The sequence below is a fragment of the Phaenicophaeus curvirostris genome, chromosome 2 (assembly GCF_032191515.1).
Source record: "Phaenicophaeus curvirostris isolate KB17595 chromosome 2, BPBGC_Pcur_1.0, whole genome shotgun sequence".
Classification (NCBI taxonomy): Eukaryota; Metazoa; Chordata; class Aves; order Cuculiformes; family Cuculidae; genus Phaenicophaeus; species Phaenicophaeus curvirostris.
This window is the reverse complement of record NC_091393.1, coordinates 100,050,383-100,065,137: the sequence shown is the minus strand read 5'-3', so window position 1 is coordinate 100,065,137 and position 14,755 is coordinate 100,050,383. Positions and strand designations below refer to the sequence as shown.

The 14,755-nt window shown below is 42.8% G+C and overlaps 1 protein-coding gene across 4 annotated transcripts in view; it reads left to right on the top strand.

Moving 5' to 3' along the window:
• The first annotated feature begins 8,375 nt into the window (after positions 1-8,375).
• PLCB4 (phospholipase C beta 4) overlaps positions 8,376-14,755 on the top strand; it is a 201,430-nt gene continuing 195,050 nt past the window's right edge. For 2 of the 4 annotated variants that reach the window (XM_069850180.1, XM_069850178.1), the window contains exon 1: positions 8,376-8,559. The gene's annotated coding sequence lies outside the window, so the exon portion shown is untranslated. The remainder of the gene's footprint in view (positions 8,560-14,755) is intronic. The other 2 variants (XM_069850177.1, XM_069850174.1) reach the window with 1 other exon arrangement.

The window sequence follows — 14,755 nt, the reverse complement described above, 5'->3', positions numbered from 1 at the left end:
TAGAGAAAGGTGGGTAACTACAATTCCCTTGTGCGAGCCTAGTGCATGCAGGATATCTGCTGGCTGTCCATACTACAGTAATGTCAAAGAGATCCCTCAATAGGAATCTCCTGCGTGCGCCACCTCACTGGTTTCTAGGGAGTGACCCTGCCATTGGTGTTGCATTGATGTTGCATGCTTGCAGTCTGAGTAATTAACGTACCATGCAGTAAGCATGTAAAGAAGCATTCAAGTGACCAACCTGCTCTGTTCCTACCAAAGTGTGGTTTGTTGTCTGCTCCTCAAAATTATTGCCAAAAGGCAGTTCCTTTGGGGGCTTAACCAGCTGCTATCTTATGCATTTGTGGACTCATGCCACATCATTGCCAGTATATGAATTAAAAACAAATGCTGAAAGTAAAGTGAAGAGACAAATAACGACGCAGCACAGCAGGAGGAGATGTGCTTAAGCCTGTGCAATGGACATGGTGTGACTCCTTTCTAATAACTAACTGTCTATCAATTAACTATCATGTGTAATAACCTGCAGATGGCTCAGCAGTGGGTGGCACTAATATACTTGTGCCTCTCTGGCATACAGGTGCCCTGCACTGTCCTTCCCACGCTCTCTTTTCACCAGCAGTCAGCCTTGCACCTTGTTGCTGTCAGGTGCAGTGAGCAAATTGCACTTGCTGTCATACAAAACCATTTGGCGGGCTCCCAGTGGGCTCTGTGCACCTTCCTCAGGAGAGGAGGAAAGACAGGCAACTCCACTTGATGACACTGATGTTTTGCAATGGTACCAGAGGAGAAATGTGACAAGCAGCGGCAGAACTGAAATATCTAGGATATTCAGATTGTTTGCTGATGTGATTTTTTTTTCTTTATTCACTATTTTATCCAGAATCACAGTCTGACTACACATCCAGCCACTTTTAAGGGGAATCTCTGATGTTGAAGCAGCACAGAAAGCCTGAGGGTGCTCAGCATGCACAAGGACCTGCATTGTACAAATGCATATACAGACTTACATGACATCTAAACACTTACTGCATTTTAGTAAGATAGTGACATCATGCAACAATTTCTCAGGAAAGTCTTGGTGAAGAAAAAATTATCTGAGCCTTAGAAAAGGAAGAGCAGCAAAGTATAGGAGGGGTATACAGGATAATGCTATTAGTTGTCAATTATCCTAGAAGATCTAAAGGAAAATATTAAGAAATAAAAATATTCAGAAAATGTTTACATATGACTGGAAGGGACCTTCCACTGCAAGTACTGTATCTCATAATCCATGATAAAAATGCAAAACTCACAAACTGAAGAGTCTCTAAACTCCACTGTTTACGTTGAAGGGCTACTCCAAAAACTTACTGCTAATGCTAGAGAGCACCTTCAGTTTTCCTACTTAAATGTATTGATGGTGAATTCACCTCCATTATTATATACCAATCACAAGTACTGCAATACTAAGAAAATGCATGTTGAATAACATCTGATGGGACTGAAAACAAACAGCAGTAAACTGCTAAACTAAAAATCACACAGGAGGATGTGTAGGTTTGACTGCTTTGTCTTCTTTTAGGGTTAAAGTATTTCTTTAGACTGAAAAACCTTGAACTCAAAAATCCTTGCATTTTTTCATTAATAATTAAAGCAGAGTACTTCTCAGTGACCACAGATTTGTCATAGTTGACTAATAAGTTTTTCTTCACAATTTTCAGTGAGCAGTTTTAATGTAATCTGCTTGTCTTTCTATATATCATGTACAATATTGAACGTTGTTGTTTCAGCTGTGGCTGAGTTGATACTCCTATGATTTACTTGCAGACAATATCAAACCCCTTCAGCTCATTCGCACACTTAGACAATAGTCAACTTGATTTGCATTGCTGCAGAGATATACTCAGTAAGCTGAGAAGGGGGGACTACAAGCAGGTTCAAGAGCTCAGCAGACAATCTTAGTCTCGTTAGCGATGCATAAATACACAGAGGGAGAGACTGGAGGTGAAATGCACTCTCTCATGCATTTTTTTTGGGCTTTGTTCTCTTTAAGACAGCAACAATAAATGGTCTCCTAAAAGTGAGAAAGCAGCCCCAGGCCTACCTTGCACTGCTGCCTCTAGCACCTAGTCTGGTCACAACAAATCCTGACATAGTTCAGGTCGCAGTAGATGGGAATGCTGATGAAGGACAGAGATCCTTGTCTCACATAAAAGCTGACGGGCTCCTTGTCTGAAAGGCTTAATAATACCATGACATTTTTGATACTGTTGCTTTTTTTTGGAAGGTGTAGATACTAGTACCTTAAAACATTAAAAAAACTATTGTTCAATGCTAAATTTAATTTATTTTCATTAAACTGGGCAAAGAAACTCAATCCTTTTCTTCTAATGTCCAAACGGAAAAACACAATCTTATTAGTAGCAATATCCTGAAAGCTCTGTTTTCCTCCCTGCTGCATTATCCACCTTCTCGAGAAACTCTTCCCCAGCCCCATGCTTCTGTCCTGCTGCATTCAGAAGACCTGGAGCACAAGTCTGAAGATAAACATATCCCAGGAGACCATTTAGTATACTGAATAGATCCACTATCGCACTTTTGAGTAGTAATATTAACTCCGCTTAATAGGAAAGACCTCAAAAATAACAATTGCAATGTCTGTCATTAATATTCCATTGTAGGTAGAAGAAAAATATTCCCTTTGCTCCCGTTCATTCTTATTATGAGTATCTTTGAGTGTGTGTAGCTTTCTGAAAAGCCCAGGAAGAAACTAACAGTCTTTCTGAAAAATTATCATAGATAATTTTATTTTAGAATGAATCAAGGATCCGATACTGGAAGGAATGTTGCTTGTCATGAGAGCTAGCATTTAATACAGTAACCTCAGATTTTTAAATCAAAGCATTTGACGGGATATGGGTCCTCAACATAAAGATACCACAGCTGAAACAAATGATCAGGATGACTAATGGTCTGGAACAGGATGTTATTTACAGGTATGGAAAATGAAAGGTCTTGTGAAAATAACCTGCAAAAAAAGGAAATCCTCAAGAAGATAGTCTCTTTCATTTTGCCATATCCTGCTTAACCAAAATATTTGTGCAGCCAAACATTTTGCAAGGTAGAGTTGGTAGAGAAATCTACAGTTAAAATTGCTAAGACTTTCAGTAATTTGCCAAAATTTTAACTAACAGACTCAAATATTTCTAGCTTGCTGTCTGCCACAAGCTGTAACAACATGGTCCGGCAATGTTCACAAAAATGGTTGTGAAGAAAAAATTACTTTAAATCAAAATTATTTGCCCCAGTCATTTTTTGGAAGTAAATCAATGTATGTCCACTTCAGTCAGCAATTTGCCTGTTGAGTGACCATTGGATTGCCTTTCACACTAAAGACGTGCAGATTTAGGGGCAATATAAGACTTGGAAAATCACTGAGAGAAGTGGATAATTTGATATTGACTTTACTGAGACTGGTATTTTGTCCATCAATATCAACCACAGTACCATTAGTGGCAGATGATAACACATCGAGTAGAGCCTTTTGGCAGAAGCAGCCATGAAGCCCACCCTGGGCAGTGTGCTGTTCAAAAGCCATGTAGCTACATCCTCTGCAGTTACTGTGTACAGCACTGAGGTTGGGTTAATTCGTGAGGAATATTGGCTTAAGCATCATCCTAATGCAGTTTCCAGTAAGCTCTGAGCACAGGCAGAGCAGTCTGCCCCAAAAACCTAAGGAGACATATTACCTGTGGCACAGGAAATAGTTCTTGTGCAACATGCAGGATAACAGCAAATAAGGACCGAAAAAGACAAAAAGTGTCCTTTCAAGCTTGCACATTAAGGACTGTGATTGAGGAAAAGTGTCTTTCATTACTAACACTGAAATTACTGGTGTAACAGCACTATAGTATCTACATACGAGATGACCAAAATAAAAGCTGCAAAGGGGGCATTTATTCAAGTATTTTATTAATGGTCTTTTATTATGCACATGAAGCTTTCGTTAGTATCCCATGTCAACGTATTTAACTAGGGACATCCAGGCTTGGAAGTGAAGAAATTAATGATCTGACCAAGAGGTGGTATAAATCAGTAATAAGCACTACACATGCTAGATCCACACAGGCTGTACCAGAGACTGACCATGAGCTACAGACCCACAGCTTCAACATTCTCACTGGATTTTGCATGTTCAAGCTTCAAATATCTACCATGTTTCTACACCTATTACATACTTTCAATCACTACACATGCTGACGTCCAAGGAAAATTTTGCTTTAGACAACCTGGAAATGAAAAACTGACAATGAACTCCTTTGTGTGGATAGTCAGAGACACAGTGGGTTTGTGATTGTAAAATGTCCTGCACCCTTGTAGTGGATAAGAAATAAAAGTGAAAGATCGTGTGATTTTACCAAACTTCCAGTGGCTTTGGAAAAATTATTTTTAATCTGAATATGCTACAGATTGAGTAGGTTCCTCTGAAAACAGCTGTAGTTTTTTGCTGACATGCTCGGGTGATGTGGTCCTCTACCTCTAACAGAGGCAACCCTTTTAAATGCGCCAAGTTTCAGCTGATCACTTCAGAGGTTAGGATTTTTCTGCTGCGTTTCCTGTGGCATTTAGTTTTCAACTAACATGAATTGTTGGCTTTGTTCTTTTCCTAAGTCTTCTCTCTAAGTCATAAGGGTGAAATCTTTAGCGCTTGCATATGTTTATATGTACTACTTAGAAAGCTATAACTAGCGAACAGTGTCTTGTGTTGACAAACCACTCTTAATGAGGGAAATACTTCGATTTTGCACAGAAGAAAATGAAATAGTACAGCCACCTCTTGTTCACAGCAAGGCAGCAAGTCAACCTAAGAACTGCCTGTAAAATCAGAGGTTCACAGATTCACTCCTAACTCATCCCTAACTGGCCAAGTCACACTGACTGCTGAAGGCAGGAGGAAATCAGCAGAGAAACAAAGATGAAAGTATTGTCATTCTTGGCACTGTGTTTAGAAGTCCAAGTGTGTAAACAGAGTTGTACCACAACAAAATTTGAGACACAGGAATTAAGCTTGGTATGTGGGCCTCACCCTGCCATGTACAGCTGTGTGGGGAGTTTTGGACCCTCCATATGGCCTTGCTTTCTACAACTTACAATATCTTTTAATGTGAAGTCCACTTGCTGTTAAAGCTAATAATGTCAGTACCTCTAGGTTCCTTGCAGAGCCATGGTCCTGACAACTGTTCTTTTGATGACTGCCCTTCTTTCAAAGAACAAGTCAGGTCAGAAAACGGACATTGAAAAAGTAAAGACTGTGAAAGAACAAAGAATGGATTTTTCTAAAGAAACTATACTTCCTCCGATTCTGAGATGCCACTACTTGTCTGCATTTCATGCAGTTACCCAAACATTTCAAGTCCCTACGTTTTGCTAAAACTGTTTTAAGAACCACAATAATGAAGATATCAGGCCTGAATTTTACCCTGGAATAAAATCCCTTTTCACAGGCAGGCAGCCATGACCCTCTGTCATGTAGAAGCCATTTCAGGCAGGGGAAGGAGATAAGAAATAATTGGAAAAGACAGCCTTACGGACCAGTACAAAAGTGTCTGTGCTTACAGCCTGTGCAAGTTCTAGAGGTCTGAACAGAAACCACACAGGGATTCCTAGGGAGAGTTCAATACTGCTTGCTAGAGAGTAAGCCATTATACCCCAGTGGAATGAAAATATTTTTTTATTATGCTTTTATAATAATTTACTTAATTTACATGCAGCCCAATTGCAACGAGAAAGAAAACCAAAAAGCAATGAAAAAGACATGGAACATGTAACACTTCTGTATACCCACAAATGTATCCACTTCATTCACTTAGAAACAAACACTTCTGGAATCACAAACAAAAACCTCTTCACTAGCCCCTTGTCCATCTCACAATGAGGCTGATGCCCTCCATTTTTAATGGCTATAATTGCTGCTTTTATATCCTGTGTGTTAACTTGATTCCTTTAGCCCTGCCAGTGATACTGGCCTTCATCCAGTTCATGTGTTTCTCATGCAGGTTCCTTTGTTATTTCCTTCCCGCACCACCTTTTGCGTAATACGCCCACCCTGAGCCTTAGCTGCAGCCTTGGTTCCCTTCATGTATTTCTCAACACCTACCTCTAGCACCATGCCCAGGAGGGATTTCTAATTGAGTAGACATAAGCAAATATGAACATTTGCTTAAAATAACATTAGCCTCAAACACAGAACCCCCTCAGTCTGTAGATCTGCTGTGGTGACAGGCTGTCCCTGAAACCATGCGTCATTGTGCCGTTGCTCTTGGTCACTCCTTTGCTTACTTCTCCATGGCAGCTCCAGGAGCACGGTGTCAGGTCTTGAAGGCAGAATGTTTTTTATCACACCCTGGTAGAGCACCTGGCATCAGAGGATGTTCTCATTCCGAGCTGGATGGTATAGGATAATACAGTGTAAACTCTACTCACGGCATTACCAGATCGAGTAGTTTATGGCAATGTAACACCCTTCTTACGACTGCCTAGCAAAACTATTTTAGATTTTCCCCTACTGCTTCCTCAGCTCACCCTAGATAGCTTCTTCATCTGTAGCTTGGTGTCTGTCCTTACTTCTGAGTGCTGCCATGAGGTCTTAGTGTCCTTTTGGGGTGGCTGGGCTGCAGGTCCCAGGTGGACAAACTCAATAATTCATCAACAAAGCACAAGAGGCTGGGACTGTAGGAGAAAAGGGATGGGGAACCAGCTTTGGCTGTAAAATTCAGCACTGTGCTCATTTTTGGTGGGTGTTTTTGTTTTTTTTTTATTCGATACGGTGGAAAACACATTGTAAAATAAACAGAAAAGAGGGAAAATTGAAAGCAGGCACATGCTGACAACACAGGAGCACAAGGGAAGGTACAGGGTGCTACATGGGCCATCCATGGCACTGGTTCGCAGCCAGTCGGGAGCTGCAAAAGGGCTGGCTGGAGGATGTTCGGAGAGGGCATCTCACCTACCTAAAGGCCTGCACACTTAGCTCTGCATGCTCATCCAGCATTGAGTCTCCTCTGTGGCATTCTTCAAATAAACTTCAAAGAGTCCAAATGTAATTTTAAGACAAAAACTGTGAGAGTTTGGGAACCCTCCAGCAGCCTGCAAAACACTCCTTCTTCTCTTCATAGAATGGTTTGGGTTGGAAGGGACCTTAAACATCTAATTCCAATCCCCCTGCAGGGACACCTCCCACCAGACAAGGCTGCTCGAGACCCCATCCAACCTGGCCTTGAACCCTTCCAGAGATGGGGTATTGAGGTTCTGGAGCATGTCCAGAGAAGAGTAACAAAGCTGGTGAAGGGGGTGGAGAACAGGCCTTATGAAGAGCGGCTGAGGGAACTGGACAAGAGGCTGGGGGCGGCGGGGGGGGGGGGGGGAGGGGGAAGGGGGGAGACCTTATCACTGCCTACAACTACCTGAAAGGAGGTTGTAGAGAGGTGGGTGTTAGTCTCTTCTGGCAAGTGACAGACGACAGGAGAGGGAATGGCCTCAAGCTGTGCCAGGGGAGGTTTCAGATTGGACATTAGGAAAGGGACGTCAGGCATTGGCAGAGGCTGCCCAGGGAGGTGATTGAGTCCCCATCCCTAGAGGAATTTAAAAGATGGGTAGATGAGGTACTTAAGGATATGGTTTAGTGGCAGATATGTATGGTTGGACTCTATGACCTCAGAGGTGTTTTCCAACCTGGTGATTCTATGATCGACAACCTCCCTGGGCAACCTGTGCCTGTGTGTGTCTCACCACCATTATCGCAAAGAATTTTTTCCTAATGTCTAATCTAAATCTTCCTCCCTCCAATTCAAAGCCGTTCCCCCTAGCCCTATCGCTACAAGCCTTTGTGAACAGTCCCTCGCCAGCTTTCCTGTAGCCCCTTTCAGTGCTGGAAGGTCGCTATAAGGTCTCCCCGGAGCCTCCTCTTCTCCAGGCTGAACAAGCAAGCTCTCTCAGCCTGCCCTCGTATGGGAGCTGCTCCAGCCCTCCCATCACCCCAGCAGCCCTCCTCTGGACCCGTTCCAGCAGCTCCACATCCTTCTTACGCTGGTGATGCATGGGTTTGGTGGTTTTTTTAATTTTCCCCCTCGCGCTGCAGACAGCAGGCCTGGCTCCGGGGGGCACGCAGGGAATTTCCCCCCCTTCATCCATCCATCGCCCCCTCCCGCCGCGCGCTGCCGGGGTTGGGGGGGGTGGGGGGGGCCGGGGGCGCGGAGCTCCGCCCGCGCGCGCCGTGCAGCGGCCCCGCCGCCCACTTGCCATGCGCTGCCCGCGGCTCCGCGCGGCGGCGGGTCCCCCCCCCTTCCCCGCCGCGTTTCTCCGCGCTGCGGGGCTTGAGGCGGGCGCGGCGGCGGCGGCGGAGGAGGAGGAGGGCAGGGAAGGCGGGGGGAGAAGGAGGAGCCGCTGCGAGGCGGGCGGGTCGCATCCACACACACACACATACACACGGAGTGTGCGGAGGAGGAGGAGGAAGGCGAGGAGGCTGCCGCCTCGGCGCAGCGCGGCGGGGCCGGCGGCGGCGCCCGCCCCGTGCCCGAGGTAAAGGCGCGGGGAGGTAGGTGGGGGTGGGGGGAGGAGGAGGGCGGGCAGCGCGTCCTCGCCGGGCTCCGCGCGCCCCTCGGCTCCGCGCTCCGGCCTCGGCGCGGAGGGACGGACAGACGGACCCGCGCGGCGCTCAGCCTCGGCGGCCGGCCGGGCGGCGTCCCGCCCCCGCGGTCCGAGGCGGCCGGGTTGTGCCGGGGCTGGGCGCGGTGACACATCTCGCTGTCTACTTCACTACAACTTTCTTGCGCTGACGGCTTATGTGTCTATTTTTTTTTTCTTGTCCCTTTTTTCCTTCTTTCCTCCGCACCCCCCCACCCCGAAGACTTCTTTTTATTTATTTATTTATTTTGCTTGCTTTCTTTTCAGCCGTATTGAAAGGTCTGTCGGTTTACAAGGGCTTGTGTTGCCCCTCTGTGTGTGTCTGTGTCATTTACGCAGCTGGTTTAAATCATTTGCTGGTCATTTTCAAAGCGAGGTGCAAAAACAACGTTTCCATTTTGCCAGCGAGGCTCTGCACCGTGTTTGATGCATGACTTTGAATTATGTACAGTCAGACACCTGTTACTTAATCCTGTTTATCCTTTCCTGTTACGCTCATCCAGTCTTGGACTTCTTTTCTGGAATATCTGAAAATAAGTTCTGGGTACTCTTTTTGTGCCGGCATCTGCTAGGGACTCGGGAAGCTAGTGCATTTGTGAGGTATATAGTGTGTGTTTGCTAGGTAAAACCTTCTCAAAGGGAGGTGATCTGGGAAAGTTATAGAATAATCTTTATCTCTGGGAGACTTTATGTAATGTTAAAGGGTCCATGGGGATGCTTCAGTAAGAAAAGCGGCGGTAGGGGCTACGCAAAATCCAAGTCCTTTACAGTATAAATCTTCAGAAGAGTGTGCATCGTATTCTCTTCATATGTATGTAATATTTGTGCCTTCCAAACTTCACTTGATGTTACGCCACAGAATTTTCTGTTCAATAATTGCAGTTAATGAGGATCCTAGAGAAAATGTGGTATTTCTGATTCTGCAAGAGGATGGGGCAGATTCTTTCGTAACACATTTGTGTTGATGGTTATATTCTGTACTTTACTTGAGCTGTTCTAGCAACCTAATGGTACTACTCGCTTTAGGTTATTTTCCCTAACTTATGAAAGTGTGATGTTGACAGTATTTGCAGGCTTTCTGTGGATCAAGGGTACCCAATAGTGTTGTTTACCACAAAATAATTATTGTTATATAGACCTGAGCACTTTCGTATCGTACAGAGACAATATCTAAATGCGAGTTGGAAAGATTTTTATTCCTCTCTGCAACTGATAACTTTGTGAAGTAATTAAAGATAAATTACAGATTTCAGGGATGAGAATTCTCTTCCACAGCTGTTAATACCACTCTGTCTTCAAACGTCAGTTTTGATTAATCTCTTGCTGATATTGCTAAAAACCAGGTATTAGTGTGAAAGTCAAACCTCTGGTGAAAACGTAACTGCACGTAGCTGTCAAAATAAAATCTTAAGATCTGATTTGATTGCTGCATGTGGATACGTTCTTGGTAGAGTAACAATGCCTTTTATTTTATAGGCATGCACCCACGCACAGGAGCTTTGTTCTAAAACAGTATTTTCTGTCGTGAATTTATGCATAACCTACACTCTCTGCTTTTTCTTAGTATACAGGGAAGAAAGAACCTTGAGGGGGAAGAGAGAATACGTATGAATTTCCCTTACTGACAGAGGAAATACCTCTTTGTTATATATCACCCAAAGAAGTGATTGTATTCTGCTTTCACCTTTTCTAAAATAATGGCAAGTTGTTTGGGCGTGATAGATGCTGCTGACTTCTGTTGCAGACTTTGGCCATTTGCTCCAGTAATATCTGGCTCTGATGATGAACTTGGGACTATGCCATGAGTCTGTCAGGTATTTGTTACAGCTTTGTAGGAACTGATGGCTTTAGTTTTTACCAGGTTTGTGTATACTGCTTTGAAAACTTGTAGGGTTATAATTTCCCTGCATACTGAGTTGACTTATTTTGTAATTTTTTTTAACTTGTCATTTTTTGTGGTCTCTTTGTGATGTTCAGTGGTTTACTTTCTTTGGTGATTTTAACAGCTCAATTGCAGTTGCTTGCTGTTTGGAATTTGCCAAAGACTGAAGTCTGAAACTACTGTTTTAATGTTTTCCTTAAAATTGAATTAATCCCTTTCCCAGGGGGAAGGGAGAAAGGAACGGAGGAATACTTAGGAAAATTCTTAAAGTGAAAACAAAGACTTACTGCAGACGTCTTACCTAAGAGTAGGTAGTAACGAAAACTGATACCTTATCGATTTCAGAGAAGACTGGTTTCCTCTGTAGTTCCAATCATCTGTCCCATTAGATTCGAGGAATTGTTGTAAATTAGTTTAGAAATTAAATTTCTAAATCGTAAAACCTCTGGTTGATTGTTAGTGGAAATGATTATTAAAGGTTGCATAAGCATTATTTGCAGGATGGCTGATCAGTAGGTTGGGCTTAGTTCCATTCTCTTAATAAATAGATGCATTGTGCTACTTCAAAAACTGCAAAATTGATGGCTTGGGTTCATTTACTAATTTTGCAAGATATGTAATGCTTCCAGTTTTGGGAAGATTCTTTGATGTCTGCAGAAGTTGCACACAGTGCAGACATTTATGACCCAGACTGTTAACTCTTCAGAAGTTTTTTTGATTGTACTGTTTAGGGCATCTTTTTCTTATGAAAGATGCATTTTTTTTGAACTTACCACATCAAAATTACCTACGTGCATGCATCAAAGGCTCAAATAAATTTTATTCAGGGGGACTTTCTAGGATCAGGCTTTGTGATCCTGTTGGTGCTACAGGAAAAGTGTGTATTGACTTAACTCTGTTGTGTGATTTTTGGACTTTGTACTCCCAAACATCTGATCTGTAGAGGATTTGAATATATGGGATGGCAATACCAAAAATACTGTGCTTTGACATTAACCAGCCTGTTTTGCTTATGTTCTCACCCTGTGAGCACTAAGCCTGTGACAATCTGTCTTATTGGTACTCACACATCTTATGGTAGTGGTTTCTGGCAATATTGTAAATATATATATAGAGGCTTGTGAAACTCCAAAGACAACAGATTCCCAGCCATTCTGCAATGAAGTAATTAATTAATTGCACACAGTAGTAACTTCCACGTACCAGGAAGACATGCTTATGTATGCGAGTGCTGTACTAGGGTCGCAACATGGGGAAGAGTATCTGAAAAGCCCTTTCACATCTGTCCTTGCAGTGCTAATGCTGGCGCTCTAGTTTTGGTGTGACACAATTGTGGCTTTAGAGAGTCCTCTGCAGCAGACTTCTGGATTGATGACTTGTTGATCTTTTCCCTGAGAGGTTGCCACTGCTGGGATCTTGGAGGAAAATGAATACTTATATCCCCTCCTTTTGAAGACCTACATCATCTTATGTAGGCCAGTGAAGTGCTGTGGTTACTTTTGTCAGTTTGGCTGTACAAGTCATTCTAGATACTTATCCACTCAATGAAGAACTCATTAAAGCCGTACTTGTGCAACAGCGAAACAGTCTTGGTATTTAGAGAAGAATGAAACAAAACTCTCCCTTACCACTGAAGAGCCCAGCCCTTAGGCAGAATGTTAGTAAGTCATGCTGTCCTGTTTGCATTGTTAGTAGACATGGATGAATGGTATTTGTGAGTGGTAATATTTCATTCCACCTTTGGAGGTCTAGGAAGTACCAGTCACTCTTTGTTTGGGAGGGAACTTGTTCTTGGGGAGCAGTGCAGGTGTCATCAAGAGGTTAGGTTGCTTTAATGTAGTGTATTTATTCCTTACGAGGTCTCCAGCTTTTAAGGCCACTTGCCTTTTTCATGGTTTAGGCTTCTTTTGCAGATGAGGCTGTTACTTTGACCTGTCTGTGGCTTCCTGTTGTCTTCTGTTGTCGGTTACTGCTGTTGAGCTCAGTTTTGATCCTGTCCCTCCAATGGCTAATCGCTTATCATGTGACAGATCACAAAGACCATGGATATTGGCATGGAGCAGTCTCACTTGTCCTCCCCCGTTTAATGGCCAACTCATTAAATGAGTAGGTGAATCCATAATCTGACTTTCTGCATGCTGTCTGATAGGAAATCTATTTTATGACCAGGAAGTGCTTTTAGTTCCTGATGTTATGTGTCTCATCTTTCTTTTTATGATAGCAAGAGATCAAAACTTGAGATAAGTAGGTGATTGGCAGCTGTCATACATCTGAAGTTAGGGCCTTGCTTTCCATGTTATATGGAAGCTGTTATCTTACCACCATGCGGCCCTACGCTTCGACAGGTCTGTGTCACTTGCTTGATCTTTTCTCAAAAATAAGAGTTTATTTCTTTAACCAGTAACAATAACTGGGAGCTTTAGGCAAATGAGGTGAGGCAGTCTGTTTGGAATATAGTCTGTAGAGTCTGTTTATGGAATTCTTGAAATTGGTATTGCTGAAAGAAACACCTGTCTCTGCCCCTTCCTTTCTGAAGAAGTTGGCTCTATATAGTTGACTTTGGGGCTCTCAGATTGTAATTTTCTTTGAGTTAACCTTGCAGCTGGCAATTTTAGAAGGCCATGAGGAACTGTATAACGTTATAGATGATAGGTTCAAGAGTGATTCTTCAAATTGAATACTCTACATTGTTCCTTTCTTAGGCTTGGTGTTTGTATTCTGCTGGTTTTATGTGTAATAACATCTGAAAATATGAAGAGAAAAATTTTACAGATGTCATCACCAATAAAATAATTATGTAAAAACATTTTATATCTGCAAGTGGTCTAGCAATATGCCATCTGAGACAATATATATTCAATTTCAGAAATGTTTACGTGCACTTTGGTAAGGAGACAATGGGCATGAAAAGGTTATTAACAAGCAGACTATTTGTTCTTGAAGCAACAGATACAAACTGTTAGAAAAGGAAGTCTGTATTGAACGTGAGCACACATGTTCCTGCAGACTGAAAGTAATCAGTTGGGATGTTAGTGACTAATAAAGGGGGAGAAAAGAGTTAAAAGGTTAATAAGAAGCATCTCTTGGATTGCAGTGATCTAGAATTTCCATGATCCTATGAGCAGTGTGGTTTGGAAAATAACAAGTAACGTCTTGTGAGATGTAAGCTGTGGTTTTGAACAGGATGGGTTGGATGAAAGAGCTTCTCCTAACAAAGTGGTAATTTTCCCTCCTTCATCTTTTGGGCCATTCCAGAACTCTACGGGGTTTTCTGTTCCATTTTTCTTCTTCCTGAACATGTTTATTTCCCATGCCTGAAATTGCCATGTCTCTCATGTTTGCTTTTTGGTTTTCCTTCTGAAGCTTGTGGAGATACTATTGATGCTGCTGTATATGCTATACTTATTGCACGTACAGATGTTCTCTACCCTCCTTATAGCTCAGGCTGCGTTCTGGATTCAGGGTGCTTGCCCCTATCTGGCTTTAGACATCTGTACTGCTGCTGCAGCTGCTAAGAGGAAGCATGGTGAAGAAAGGAGTTGATAATTGTAGTAAGAGCCTGTTTCTTCTGAAATACGCAAATCGGGATAAAAGGTTGTTCTTTAAAAAAAAACTGGATTTTTAATACAGGTACCTTTATGCAAGTTGCTTTTCTTGTTATGTAGACATGGTGAGGACATGTTACTCAAATTCTTACAGAATTCCTCTCATAAAAGAGTGAGTGGGAATGGAGGATGAATGCCTTATTGGGAAGGAGGAAATGGATCCATGGCGTAGTTACTCTAGCTGGGCTAATGTGATCTATTTAGCTAAACAGAATTGGTATAGTCTTTTTTTATGAGGGACCCGGATCAGGGAAGGAAAAGCATTTTGAAGAAAGAGGGTGAGAGACTGATAAATTCATGGTAGATTTCTTTGCAGAGGTGACAGTGAAGCATAACTCTGTTAAAGAAGAGGTTGGGTGGCACAGTGTGATGATGAAATGGACTGTGTATTGGTCCTAAATCTTGACTGCAAGACAGGTGGGAGCTGTTGGAAGATTTTATTTGATTCCATCTCCCCCCCTACCCCCCCCCGCCCCGATACAGATTTTAAGGATTGATGCAGATTAATTTGCCTCTCTGCTGGATTCAGAGATTTGTACTGCATGGCTGACATTAGCAAAGAATAGACTGAGTAATTATTGCTTTCTGGTCTTTCAGTCTGTGT